Raw genomic sequence first — 12,776 nt, 5'->3', positions numbered from 1 at the left:
GAGGCAGAGGTTGCGGTGAGCCGAGATGGTACCACTGCATTCCAGCCTGGGTGCCACAGCAAGACTCTGTCTCAAAAACAAAACAAAATTATAAAAATAAGAAATTAGCTGGGCCTGGTGGTATGCTCTTGTAGTCTCATCTACCCTGGAGGCTGATGTGGGAGAATCACTTGAGCCCAGGAGTGCAGTGGGATGATCTCTGCTCACTGCAACCTCTGCCTTCCAGGTTCAAGCAATTCTGCCTCAGCTTCCCCAGTAGCTGGGATTACAGGCACCCGCCACTATGCCCAGCTAATTTTTGTGTCTTTGTTAGAGACAAGGTTTTGCCATGTTGGCCAGGCTGGTCTCGAACTCCTGACCTCAGGTGATCTCCCACCTCTGCCTCCCAAAGTTCTAGGATTACAGGTGTGAACCACCACGCCCGGCGTTATGTTACTTACATGTGCAAGCTTACAATGAAGTTTATAGATTAGGCATAGTAAGAGATGGCTGGGTGTGGTGGCTCACACCTGTAATCTCAGCACTTTCAGAGGCTGAGGTGGGTGGATCACAAGGTCTGGAGATCAAGACCATCCTGGCTAACACGGTGAGATCCCGTCTCCACTAAAACTACAAAAAATTAGCTGGGCATGGTGGCATGCACCTGTAGTCGCAGCTAGTCAGGAGGCTAAGGCAAGAGAATCTCTTGAACCCGGGAGGTGGAGGTTGCAGTGAGCCGAGATCACCCCACTACATTCCAGCCTGTGTGACAGAGTGAGACTCTGTCTCAAAAAAAAAAAAAAAAAAAAAAAAAAAAAAAAAAAAAAAAAAAGATTAACAGCAATAACTAACAGAAATAACAATATACTATAATAAAAGATACGTGAATGTGGTGTCTGGTGGTGTCTCCCTCTCAAAATTTCTTAGCTATGTAATATTTTCCAACTGTAATTGACCATGGGTAACTGAAATAGTGGAAAGTGAAACTGGGGATTAGGGCTACTGTGTTTGGAAACAGTCTTCACAGATGTAATCAAGATGAAGTCAAGCTGGACAAGGGTGGACCCTAAGTCAGTGACCAACGTCCTTATTAGAAGAGGGAAATTGGTGGGTGACTCATGCCTGTAATCCCAGCACTTTGGGAGGCCAAGGCGGGCAGATCATGAGGTCAGGAGATCGAGACCAGGCTGGCCAACATGGAGAAACTTCATCTCTACTAAAAATACAAAAAATTAGCTGGGCGTAGTGGCAGCACCTGTAATCCCAGCTACTCAGGAGGCTGAGGCAGGAGAATCACTTGAACCTGGAGGCAGAGATTGCAGTGAGCTGAGATCATGCCACTGCACTCCAGCCTGGCAACAGAGCAAAACTCTGTCTCAAAAAAAAAAAAAAAGAAAAGAAAGAAAGAAAACAGGGAAATTACAGCCAGGCATGGTGGCTCACACCTGTAATCAACACCTTGGGAGGTCGAGGCAGATGCATTGATGGAGGTCAGGAGTTTGAGACCAGCCTGAATACATAGTAAAACCCCGTCTGTACTAAAAATACAATAATTAGCTGGACATGGTGGCAGATGCCTGTAATCCCAGCTACTCAGGCAGCTGAGGCAGGAGAATCACTTGAACCTGGGAGCTGGAGGTTGCAACAAGCGAAGATCCTGCCACTGCATTCCAGCCTGGGCAACAAGAGCAAAACTCCATCTCAAAAAAAGAAAAAAGAAAAGAGGCTTGGGGTAGATCTCAAGATCCCCAGAGCTTCAAGGAGAAACCAACCGCTGACACCTTGATTTTGGACATCCATTCCCCAGAATTGTGAGAGGATACATTTCTGCTGTTTTGTTGTTATTGTTTTGGGTGGTTTTTGTTTTGTTTTTTTTTTGTTGTTGTTTTTGTTTGTTTGTTTTTGTTTTTTTTTGAGAGGGAGTCTCGCTCTGTTGCCAGGCTGGAGTGCAGCAGCTCAATCTCGGTTCACTGCAACCTCTGCCTCCCGGGTCAAGCAATTCCCCTGCCTCAGCCTCCCAAGTAGCTGGGACTATAGGCACGCAACACCACACCTGGCTAATTGGTGTGTGTATATGTATTTTAGCAGAGACGGGATTTCACCATGTTGGCCAGGATGGTCTCTGTGTCCTGACCTCAGGATCCGCCCGCCTCGGCCTCCCAAAGTGCTGGGATTATAGGTGTGAGCCACTGCGCCTGGCCTGGCTCACATCTGTAATCCCAGCACTTTGGGAGGCCGAGGCGGGCGGATCCTGAGAGCAGGAGTTCAAGACCAGCCTAGCCAACATGGCAAAATCCTGTCTCTACTAAAAATACATAAATTAGTTGGGTGTAGTGGTGGGTGCCTGTAATCCCAGCTACTCAGGAGGCTGAGGCAGGAGAATCACTTGAGTCCAGGAGGTGGAGGTTGCAGTGAGCTAAGATTGTCCCACTACACTCCAGCCTGAGTGACAGAGTGAGACTCTGTCTCAAAAAAAAAAAATGTTTCTAGAGATGGAGGTATTGCTGTGTTAGCCCAGGCTGGTCTTGAACTCCTGGCCTAGACTGATCCTTCTGCCTTGGCCTACCAAAGTGCTGGAATTACAGGCATGAGCCACCGCACTCAGCCCAGGGTTTTAATTTCCATCGAAACCCTTTCTAAGAAACCTTGACTTCATTTTAAGGCTGAATTTATAGTTTCTGTGAAATTATAAGTTTTATGGGTGCATTAAATTTCTATTGACATCAACATCAGTACATAACTATGAAAATGAAAACTGTTTCACTGCACGACCCTTAGGGGACGCCTGATGGGGCTGGGAAGAGAGGCTGCTTGAGCCTGGGCCGAGGCTAACCCCTCCCTTGCTGTCGAGATAGCCTCAGTTTTCTTATCTTGCAGACTTGGGGAAGGCTGGATAAGATAATGTGGGAAGGCTGTGCCTTTATTTTCCTGTGGGCTTATCTTAACAGAATGAGAAGTATTTCCAAGTGGGCCAACCAGGTTCTGAGCGTGGGGATTTCATGTCTTTGAGAAAGAGGCTCAGAGCCGGGAAGTGACCAGTCCCTGAGCTTAGGAGCCATGAACCGGGTGGCAGAGATCCAGGGTGACCCTGGAGGGCCCAGGGAGGTGAGATCTCTGGTGGGGTGGCTCCCAATGTAGCCTTGGAGCCTCATGCTGGGCTGCAGAGGACTGAGACTCTGACCTTACCACCTGTCAGCCATGGGCCACCTTGCGCAGGTTTGTGGGCATTGAGGACCTATTTCAGGAGGCTGAGGCAGGAGGATCCCTTGAGTCCAGAAGTTCGAGACCAGCCTGGGCAACATAGCATCTCTTTTCTTTTCTTTTCTTTTCTTTGTTTCTTTCTTTCTTTTTTTGAGACAGAGTCTCACTCTGCTATGTCACCCATGCTAGAGTGCAGAGGCATGATCTTGGCACACTGCAACCTCGCCTCCCAGGTTCAAGCAATTCTCCTGCCTCAGCCTCACAGTTTCAAGCAATTCCCCGGCCTCAGCCTCCCTAGTATCTGGGACTACAGGTGCACACCACCATGCCTGGCTAATTTTTGTCTTTTTAGTAGAGATGGTGGTTTCACTATGTTGCCCAGGCTGGTGTTGAACTCCTGGCCTCTAGTGATCTGCTCGCCTCAGCCTCTCAAAGCGCTGGGATTACAGGTGTGGGCCACCACACTCAGCTTAGCATCTCTTTTTCTCATCTATAGAAAAAACAAAAATATACTAGTTGGAAATGTTAGTGCGTGCTGCAGCCTCAGCTACTTGGAGGCTGGACAGGAGGATCACTTGAGCCCAAGAGGTCTAGGCTGTAGCAAGCCACAGTCGCACCACTGCACTCCAGCTAGGGCAAAAGAGCAAGTCGCTGTCTCAAAAAAGAAAAGAAAAAAAAAACAGCAAAAGCAAATTTTAGGCAGGGCACAGTGGCTCATGCCTATAATCCCAGCACTTTGGGAGACTGAGGCAGGTGGATTACCTGAGGTTAGGAGGTCGAGACCAACCTGGTCAACATGGTGAAACCTGCCTCTACTAAAAAAATATATATATATATATATATATATTACAAAAATTAGCCAGGCCTGGTGGTGGGTACCTGTAATCCTAGCTACTTGGGAGGCTGAGGCAAGAGAATTGCTTGAACCTGGGAAGTGAAGGTTGCAGTGAGCTGAGATCATGCCATTGCACTCCAGCCTGCATAACAAGAGTGAGACTCCGTTGCAAAAAAAAAAAAAAATAAATAGTGGCCAGGCATGGTGGCTCACGCCTGTAATCCTAGCACTTTGGGAGGCTGAGGTGGGTGGATCACCTGAGGTCAGGAGTTCAAGACCATCCTGGCCATCATGGTGAAACCCCACCTTAAAAAAAAAAAGTATATATATAAAAAAAGCAAATTTTAAAATGCAGAATCAATAGTGTCAAGGGCAATGTGTTTTTCTCTCTTTTTTTTTTTTTTTTTTTTTTTTGAGACAGAGTTTCGCTCTTGTTACCCAGGCTGGAGTGCAATGGCACGATCTCGGCTCACCGCAACCTCCGCCTCCTGGGTTCAGGCAATTCTCCTGTCTCAGCCTCCTGAGTAGCTGGGATTACAGGCATGCACCACCATGCCCAGCTAATTTTTTGTATTTTTAGTAGAGACAGGGTTTTACCATGTTGACCAGGATGGTCTCGATCTCTTGACCTTGTGATCCACCCACCTCGGCCTCCCAAAGTGCTGGGATTACAGGCTTGAGCCACCGCGTCCGGCCGGGCAATGTGTTTTTCTCCACTCCTCTTGAGAAAATACCAAACAACAGATTTCAGAAAATACATTTTCTGAATGTATTTGCAAATATTTTCAGAAAATACATTTTTCTGAAATATATTTTCTGAAATCTGTTGCGTGGCCTCAGAACTTTCTAGAAAAGTCTGGTGGATAAGCCCAAGGGGCTTCCAGTCCAATATCTTGTGGAGTATCATCTCTTAAATTTGTTTCTTGTTTTCTTTTTTTTTTTTGGTAGAGCGAGTGTCTCCCTGTGTTGCCCAGGCTGGTCTTGAACTCCTGGACCAACCCATTGTCTGCCTTGGCCTCCCACGGTGCTGTAATTACAGGCGTGAGCCACCACACCTGGCCTGTGTCTATTTTCTGGAGTGAGCTTCTTCCTGAGATTGCGTTTGAAGAGATGGATCTGTGGCAAAACTGAGAAACTTGCTGCTCTGTACTCGCACTGTCTTCCTGAGGCCACCCCACCTCTGAGTAAAGCCAGGCTCCAGGCCAGCATCCTGGCGTTGAGAGCCTGCGACTTCAGAGGTCCTGGTGGCGCTGGGATGATCCTGCAGTGCTGGGGCCCCTGCATCACCGTCAGTTCTTGCAGTCATGACCCTGACCCCTCATAATCAGTTTTGTCACCTGAGGAGCAGTAGCAGAGAATGTCTAGAAGTACAGCTCGGCTCTGAAGAAAAGTTTGTCTCTCTTACCATCTGTGTGAGAGGGAGCTGCTATCTTCACAAAAAGTTTGCAAATATTTTCTTTTGAGACAGGGTCTTCCTCTGTCACCCGGGCTGGAGTGCAATAGTGCGATCATAGCTCACTACAGCCTTGACCTTCTGTGCTCAATTGATCCTCCCTCCCCAGCCTTCTAAGTAGCTGGGACTAGAGGCATTTGCCATCACATCCGGCCAGTTAAAGTTTTGCAAAGCTGAAATGATTCCAAAATAAAAAGTTCATTAAAAATTATTGAGATGGCTGGGCACAGTGGCTCACACCTGTAATCCCAGCAATTTGGGAGGTCAAGGCATGTGGATCATTTGAGGTCAGGAGTTCGAGACCAGCCTGGCCAACATGGTGAAACTCGTCTCTACTAAAAATACAAAAATTAGCTGGGTGTGGTAGCAGGCGCCTGTAGTCCGAGATACTTGGGAGGCTGAGGCAGGAGAATTACTTGAGCCTGGAAGGTGGTGGTTGCAGTGAGTTGAGATCATGCCACTGCACTCCAGCCTGTGTGAAGGAGTGAGGCTCTCTGTCTCAAAAAAAAAAAAAAAAAAAAAAAAAAAAGGATAGTTAAATTAAGGCTGGGTGCAGTGGCTCATGCCTGTAATCCCAGCACTTTGGGAGACTGAGATGGGCAAATCACCTGATCTCAGTAGTCTCAGCTACTTGGGAGGCTGAGGCAGGAGAATTGCTAGAACCTGGGAAGTGGAGGTTGTAGTGAGCTGAGATCTCGTCAATATACTGCAGCCCAGGTGACAGAGTAAGACTCTGTCTCAAAAATAATAATAATTGGTGGTCATGATTTTTGCTTGTAGTTCTCTTGCTAACTTGCGTAGCCTTTTTTTTTTTTTTTTTTTTTTTGAGACAGGGTCTCACTCTGTCACTCATGCTGGTGTGCAGTGGCAATCTCTGCTCACTACAACCTCCACCTCTCGGGTTCAAATGATTCTCCTGCCTCAGCCTTCCCAGTAGCTGAGATTACAGGCACGAGCCACCATGCTGAGCTAATTTTTTTTTTTTATTTTTAGTGGAGACAGGATTTCACCATGTTGGCCAGGCTGGTCTTGAATTCCTGACCTCAGGTGATCCACCTGCCTCAGCCTCCCAAAGTGCTGGGATTACAGGCATGAGCCACCGCACCCAGCAACTCGCTGGGTAACCTTGAGCAAGATACCGGACTAGCCAGAGCCTCTGTCTTTTCCTGGGTGGAGCATGCAGGCTGGAGGGGGAGATAGCTAGCTTGGACCTGTTTAGATGTGGACAGAATTCGAGTTGGCAGAAGAAACAATTCACCTACAGATGGCGATCTTGGCCCGCCTTTTTCAGCTTGTGAAGTAGGTTTACTTTTTGACTTATTTTCTTTTGTTAATCCCTTGCATAGTAGGAAACCCAAAAAGCAGCTTTCTCTCTAGAGAGTTTCTCAGTCTCTCAGTAATTCTCCAGGATATTTTACATAAACACATCTGTGTCCAAGCTTGCAGAGCACTTGGAGGAGTGAAGGGTATCCATGGATTCAAAGGGTCCACTGTGGGCCGGGAACTGCGGCTCACACCTGTAATCCCAGTACTGTGGGAGGCCAAGGCAGGCAGATCACCTGAGGTCAGGAGTTCAAGACCAGCCTGGCCAACATGGCAAAACCCTGTCTACTAAAAATACAAACTTTAGCTGTGCGTGGTGGTGCATGCCTGTAATCCCAGCTGCTTGGGAGGCTGACGCGAGAGAATTGCTTGAACGGGAAGGAGAGGTTGCAGTGAGCCGAAATCACATCACTGCACTCCAGCTTGGGCAACAAAGGAAGACTCCATCTCGAAAAACAAAACAAAATGAATGAACAAACAAAAAAATCCAGTGTGGCCCCAAATCATCTGAACTTGCCTGTCTTGCTTGATCACGTTGACTTCCTCCTGGTTTTCTCTTCTGCCTTCAGCCAAAAGCTCTTTTTTTTTTTTTTTCTTTTTGAGACGGAGTCTTGCTCTCTCACGCAGGCTGGTGTGCAGTGGTGCGATCTCGGCTCCCTACAATCTCTACCTCCTGGGTTCAAGCAATTCTCTTGCCTCAGCCTCCCAAGGAGCTGGGACTACATGGGCCTACCACCATGCCCAACTAATTTTTGTATTTTTATTACAGACGAGTTTCACCTTGTTAGCGAGGCTGGTCTCAATCCTGACGTCAGGTGATCCACCAGCTGCAGCCTCCTAAAGTGCTGGGATTACAGGGGTGAGCCACTGTGCCCAGCCCAAAGGCTATTATTATTATTATTATTTTGTGGCGATTGGGGTGGGGGGCGTCTTGCTACATTGTCTTGAACTTGTGGCAGAAAGTAATTTTCCTAGCTTGGGCTCCCATAGCTGGGATTACAGGTATGGATCATGCCCTGCTCAAAGCCTTATTTGACTTTCTACCCTATGATGTTTGGCTCCTTCAAATGTAGAGGACTGGAATGGACAGGAATCAGATGGTCCATATTTCCCTATTTTTTTTTTTTTTTTTTTGACATAGAGTGTCCCTTTGTTGCCCAGGCTGGAGTGCAGTAGTGTGATCTCGGCTCACTGCAGCCTCCATCTCCCAGGCTCAGGCAGTCCTCTGACCTTAGCCTCCCAAGTACTTGTGGCTACAAGTGTGAGCCACCACACCTGGCTAATTTTTTTTTCTGTGTTTTTTTTTTTTTTTTTTTTTTTGAGACGGAGTTTCGCCCTTGTTACCCAGGCTGGAGTGCAATGGCGCGATCTCGGCTCACCGCAACCTCCGCCTCCTGGGTTCAGGCAATTCTCCTGCCTCAGCCTCCTGAGTAGCTGGGATTACAGGCACGTGCCACCATGCCCAGCTAATTTTTTGTATTTTTAGTAGAGACGGGGTTTCACCATGTTGACCAGGATGGTCTCGATCTCTCAACCTTGTGATCCACCCGCCTCGGCCTCCCAAAGTGCTGGGATTACAGGCTTGAGCCACCGCGCCCGGCCTTTTCTGTGTTTTATAGAGACTAGAGTTTCGCCACGTTGCCCACGTTGGTCTTGAACCCCTGGCCTCAAGGGACCTGCCCACCTCAGCCTTCCAAAGTGCTGAGATTACAGGTGTGTGCCACCACACCTGGCTGGATTTCGTCAGTTTTATTTGTCCTCCTTTGGCTCTTTTACGCCTTTAAATGGATGTGCTGCACTATACAGACCCTTTGGAGTTTTCTTTTTCACCCACAATGATGTTTTCAAGAACTATCCATTCTGATACATGCTGTTCTAGATCATACATTGCATGAATATACCACAATTTATTATTCATTTCACATTGGTATAAAAGTAGGGGGTTTTTTGAGTGTTACAAATAGTATTACAGTGAAGGCCCTTGTATGTGTCTCTATTAGCTATAGTTTAGAGAATATGACTAAAAGTAGAATTTCCTGGTCATAGGATATCTGCATTCCAATTTATTCGACATTGACAAATTGTTCTCCAAAGTAGCTGTACCAATTTACACTCCCTCCAGCAGTGTGAGAATATTGCTGTTTCTCCTTATCTGCTGTGCATGAAAGGGTATCATGTTGTTTGAATTTGCATTTCTCTGATGTAAGTAGATGTCTGATTCAAGCAGAAAATGAAATTATTAAAACGATCTAAAATCTCCAGGAGGGCTAGAAAACCAAGCTCAAAGCTCTGCAGACAGAAATGTACTAATCAGGCCACAACTGCTGGGCAGAGATGACACTGTCCCACTGCTGACTGCCAGATGTGACGGCTCAGATGCAGACAACACGGGGCAGACCCTGTGCTCGGTGAGCCCCAGCCAACACTCCTCTTTTTTCTTTTTTGAGATGGAGTCTTGCTCTGTCACCCAGGCTGGAGTTCAGGGGCATAATCTTGGTTCGCGGCAACCTCCGCCTCTCAAGTTCAAGTGATTCTTGTACCTCAATCTCCCAAATAACTGGGATTACAGGCCACCACCACACCTGGCTGATTTTTTGATTTTTGATTTTTAGTAGAAATGGAATTTCGCCATGTTGGCCAGGCTGGTCTCAAACTCTGGACCTCAGAGGATCCACCTGCCTCGGCCTCCCAGAGGGATTATATGTGTGAGCCACCTGGAGCCCACTGTCCTTCAGGGCCTCAGCTCCCCATTTAAGCATGGGAGGTACAGTAGGGATTTAATAACTGGCATTTTCTTTTTCTTTTTATTTATTTATTTATTTTTTGAGACAGAGTCTTGCTCTGTCGCCCAGGCTGGAGTGCAGTGGGACAGTCTCGGCTCACTGCAACCTCCACCTCCTGGGCTCAAGCGATTGTCCCACCTCAGCCTCCCAATTAGCTGGGGTTATAGGAGTGTGCCACCATTCCTTGCTAATTTTTGTATCTTTGATATAGACATGGTTTCATCATGTTGGTCAGGCTTCTCTCAAATGATCCTGAACTTAAACGATCTGTTCACCTTGGCATCGCAAAGTGCTGGGATTGCAGGTGTGAGCCACCATGGACCTGGACTCTTTTAAATTTTTTTCATAAAATTAAAAAGAAGAGGTCTTGCTATGTTGCCCAGGCTGGGCTTGAACTCTTGAGCTCAAGTGATCCTCCCGCCTTGGCCTCCCAAATTGCTAGGATTTTCTTTTTATTTTATTTTATTTTTTTCGAGATAGGGTCTTGTGCTATCACCCAGGCTAGAGTTCAGTTACGTGATCATGGCTCACTGCAGCTTTGAACTCCTGGGTTCAAGGGATCTTCCCAACTCAGCCACCCAAGCAGCTGGGATTACAGGTGCGCAACACCATGCCTGGCTAGTTTTTAAACTTTTTTTGTAGAGCTTGGGGCAGTGGCTCACGCCTGTGATCTCAGCACTTTGGGAGGCCAACATGGGTGGATTACCCATGTTAGGAGTTCCACACCAGCCTGGCCAATGAGGTGAAACTCCGTCTCTACTAAAAATACAAAAATTAGCTGAGCATGTTGGTGGGTGCCTGTAATCCCAGCTACTCAGGAGGCTGAAGCAAGAGAATCACTTGAACCTGAAGGTGGAGTTTGCAGTGAGCTGAGATCGTGCCATTGCACTCCAGCCTGGGCAACAGAGAGGGACTCCATCTCAAAAATGAGTAAACATATATTTCTTTTTTGGTAGAGAGGGGGTCTTGCTCTGTTGCCCAGGCTGGTCTTGAACTCCTGGCCTCAAGCCATCCCCTGCCTTGGCCTTCCAAAGTGCTGGGATTTCAGGTTTGGGCCACTGCGTCTGGCCCACATCTCGCATTTTTACCTTGTTTACAGTGGGAAGAGAATCTTCTTTCACAGGAGAATTCATCAAAGAAAGAAAGATTCAGCTGCTGAATGGCCAAAAAATCATGACAGATGTCCATTATACCTAACAAGAGTAAGATTGAATATCTTTTCACTTGTTTATTGGCCCCTCAAATTTTCTTTTTAGTGAATTACCTATATATAGCTCTTTATTTATTATTATTATTATTATATTTAAATGTAGAGACAAAGTCTCACTATGTTACCCAGGCTGTTCTTGAACTCCTGGACTCAAGTGATCCTCCCGCCTCAGCCTTCCTAAGTCCTGGAATCATAGGTGTGAGCCACCACGCCTGGCCACCTACCCATATATATCCTTTGCTTCTTTCAAATGCTTTTTTTTTTTTTTTTTTTTTAAGACAGAGTCTGGCTTTTCTTGCCCAGGCTGGAGTACAGTGGCACCATCTCGGCTCACTGCAGTCTCTGCCTCCCAGGTTCAAGCAATTCTCCTGCGTCAGCCTCCCAAGTAGCTAGGATTATAGGCATGTGCCACCACGCCCAGCTAATTTTGTATTTGTAGTAGAGACGGGTTTCTCTTTGTTGATCAGGCTGGTCTCAAACTCCTGACCTCAAGTGATCTGCCTGCCTCAGCCTCCCAAAGTTCTGGGATTACAGGTGTGAGCCACCACACCTGGCTGTATGAGCTCTTTGTAAATTCTGGCTTCTAGTGTTCAAACCTTATGTATGCTAAAAAGATATTTTCCCAAGGTGTGGCTCTTCTTTGCATCTTTGTTCATGGTGTCTTTAATCATACAGTTTGGTCATACTAAATTGCCTAATAATAATAATAACAATTATTATTATTATTATTGAGACAGACTCTCACTTTGTCACCCAGGCTGGAGTGCAATGACTCTGTCTCGGCTCACTGCAAACTCTGCCTCCCAGTTTCAAGCAATTCTCCTGCCTCAGCCTCCTGAGTAGGTGGGATTATAGGCGCCCACCACCATTCCTGGCTAACTTTTGTGCTTTTAGTAGAGACAGAGTTTCACCATGTTGGCCAGGCTAGTCTCGAACTCTTGACCTTATGATCCATGAGCCTCAGCTTCCCAAAGTGCTGGGATTACAGGCATGAGCCACTGTGCCCAGCACCAAATTATTAATATTTGAAATTATGAAGGCCAGGTGCGGTGGCTCATGTCTGTAATCCCAGCACTCTGGGAGGCCAAGGTGGGTGGATCATTTGAGGTCAGGGGTTTCAACATGGTGAAACCCATCTTTACTAATAATACAAAAATTAGCTGGGCATGGGGACAGGTGCCTGTAATCCCAGCTACTCAGGAGGCTGAGGCAGGAGAATCGCTTGAAGCCAGAAGGCGGAAGTTGCAATGAGCCGAGATCGTGCCAGGACACTCCAGCCCAGGCAACAAGAGTGAAACTCTGTCTCAAAATAATAATAATAATAATAATAATAAATTAAGCTGAATAAATAAATGCACTTTAGATAGAAAGAAAGCAAACCCAGGCAGTAGGTCTGGTATGAAAAAAGAATTGTTGAACACACAAATGAATAAATCTGAAAACCACTGATTGCATGTATTAGTAGTAATAATTTCAGGGGTTTTATTAAGGATAGAATTATAATACATGACAAAAGTATCATGTAAGTGGAGATGAAAGAAAATGGAGTAATTTTTATAGCTCAGGACAGAGGGTGACAAACTTTAGCCCATCCGCCAAATAGGGCTTCATGTATGTTTTTATTTATTTATTTATATTGTTATTATTATTTTTGAGATGGGGTCTCTCTCTGTCACCCAGGCTGGAGTGTCGCGATCTCAGCTTACTGCAACCTCCACCTCCTGGGTTCAAGTGATTCTCCTGCCTCAGCCTCCTGAGTAGCTGAGATTACAGGTGCAGTCCACCACACCTAGTTAATTTTTGTATTTTTAATAGAGACAGGATTTCACCATGTTAGCCAGTGTTGCAAACAGATGTTGGAAATAGATCTCGGTGCCGCAAAGAAATATTAGCACTGAGACAAAGGATGTTTCAGCAATGCAATTTTTACTTCCTGGGCTGCAGGAAGGGTACCCTCACTAGCCATCTTGTCACAAGAGTACAATGAATAAA

The sequence above is a fragment of the Saimiri boliviensis genome, chromosome 1, assembly GCF_048565385.1.
Source record: "Saimiri boliviensis isolate mSaiBol1 chromosome 1, mSaiBol1.pri, whole genome shotgun sequence".
Classification (NCBI taxonomy): domain Eukaryota; kingdom Metazoa; phylum Chordata; class Mammalia; order Primates; family Cebidae; genus Saimiri; species Saimiri boliviensis.
The sequence above is the reverse complement of the archived record's forward strand: the minus strand, read 5'-3'. Positions refer to the sequence as shown.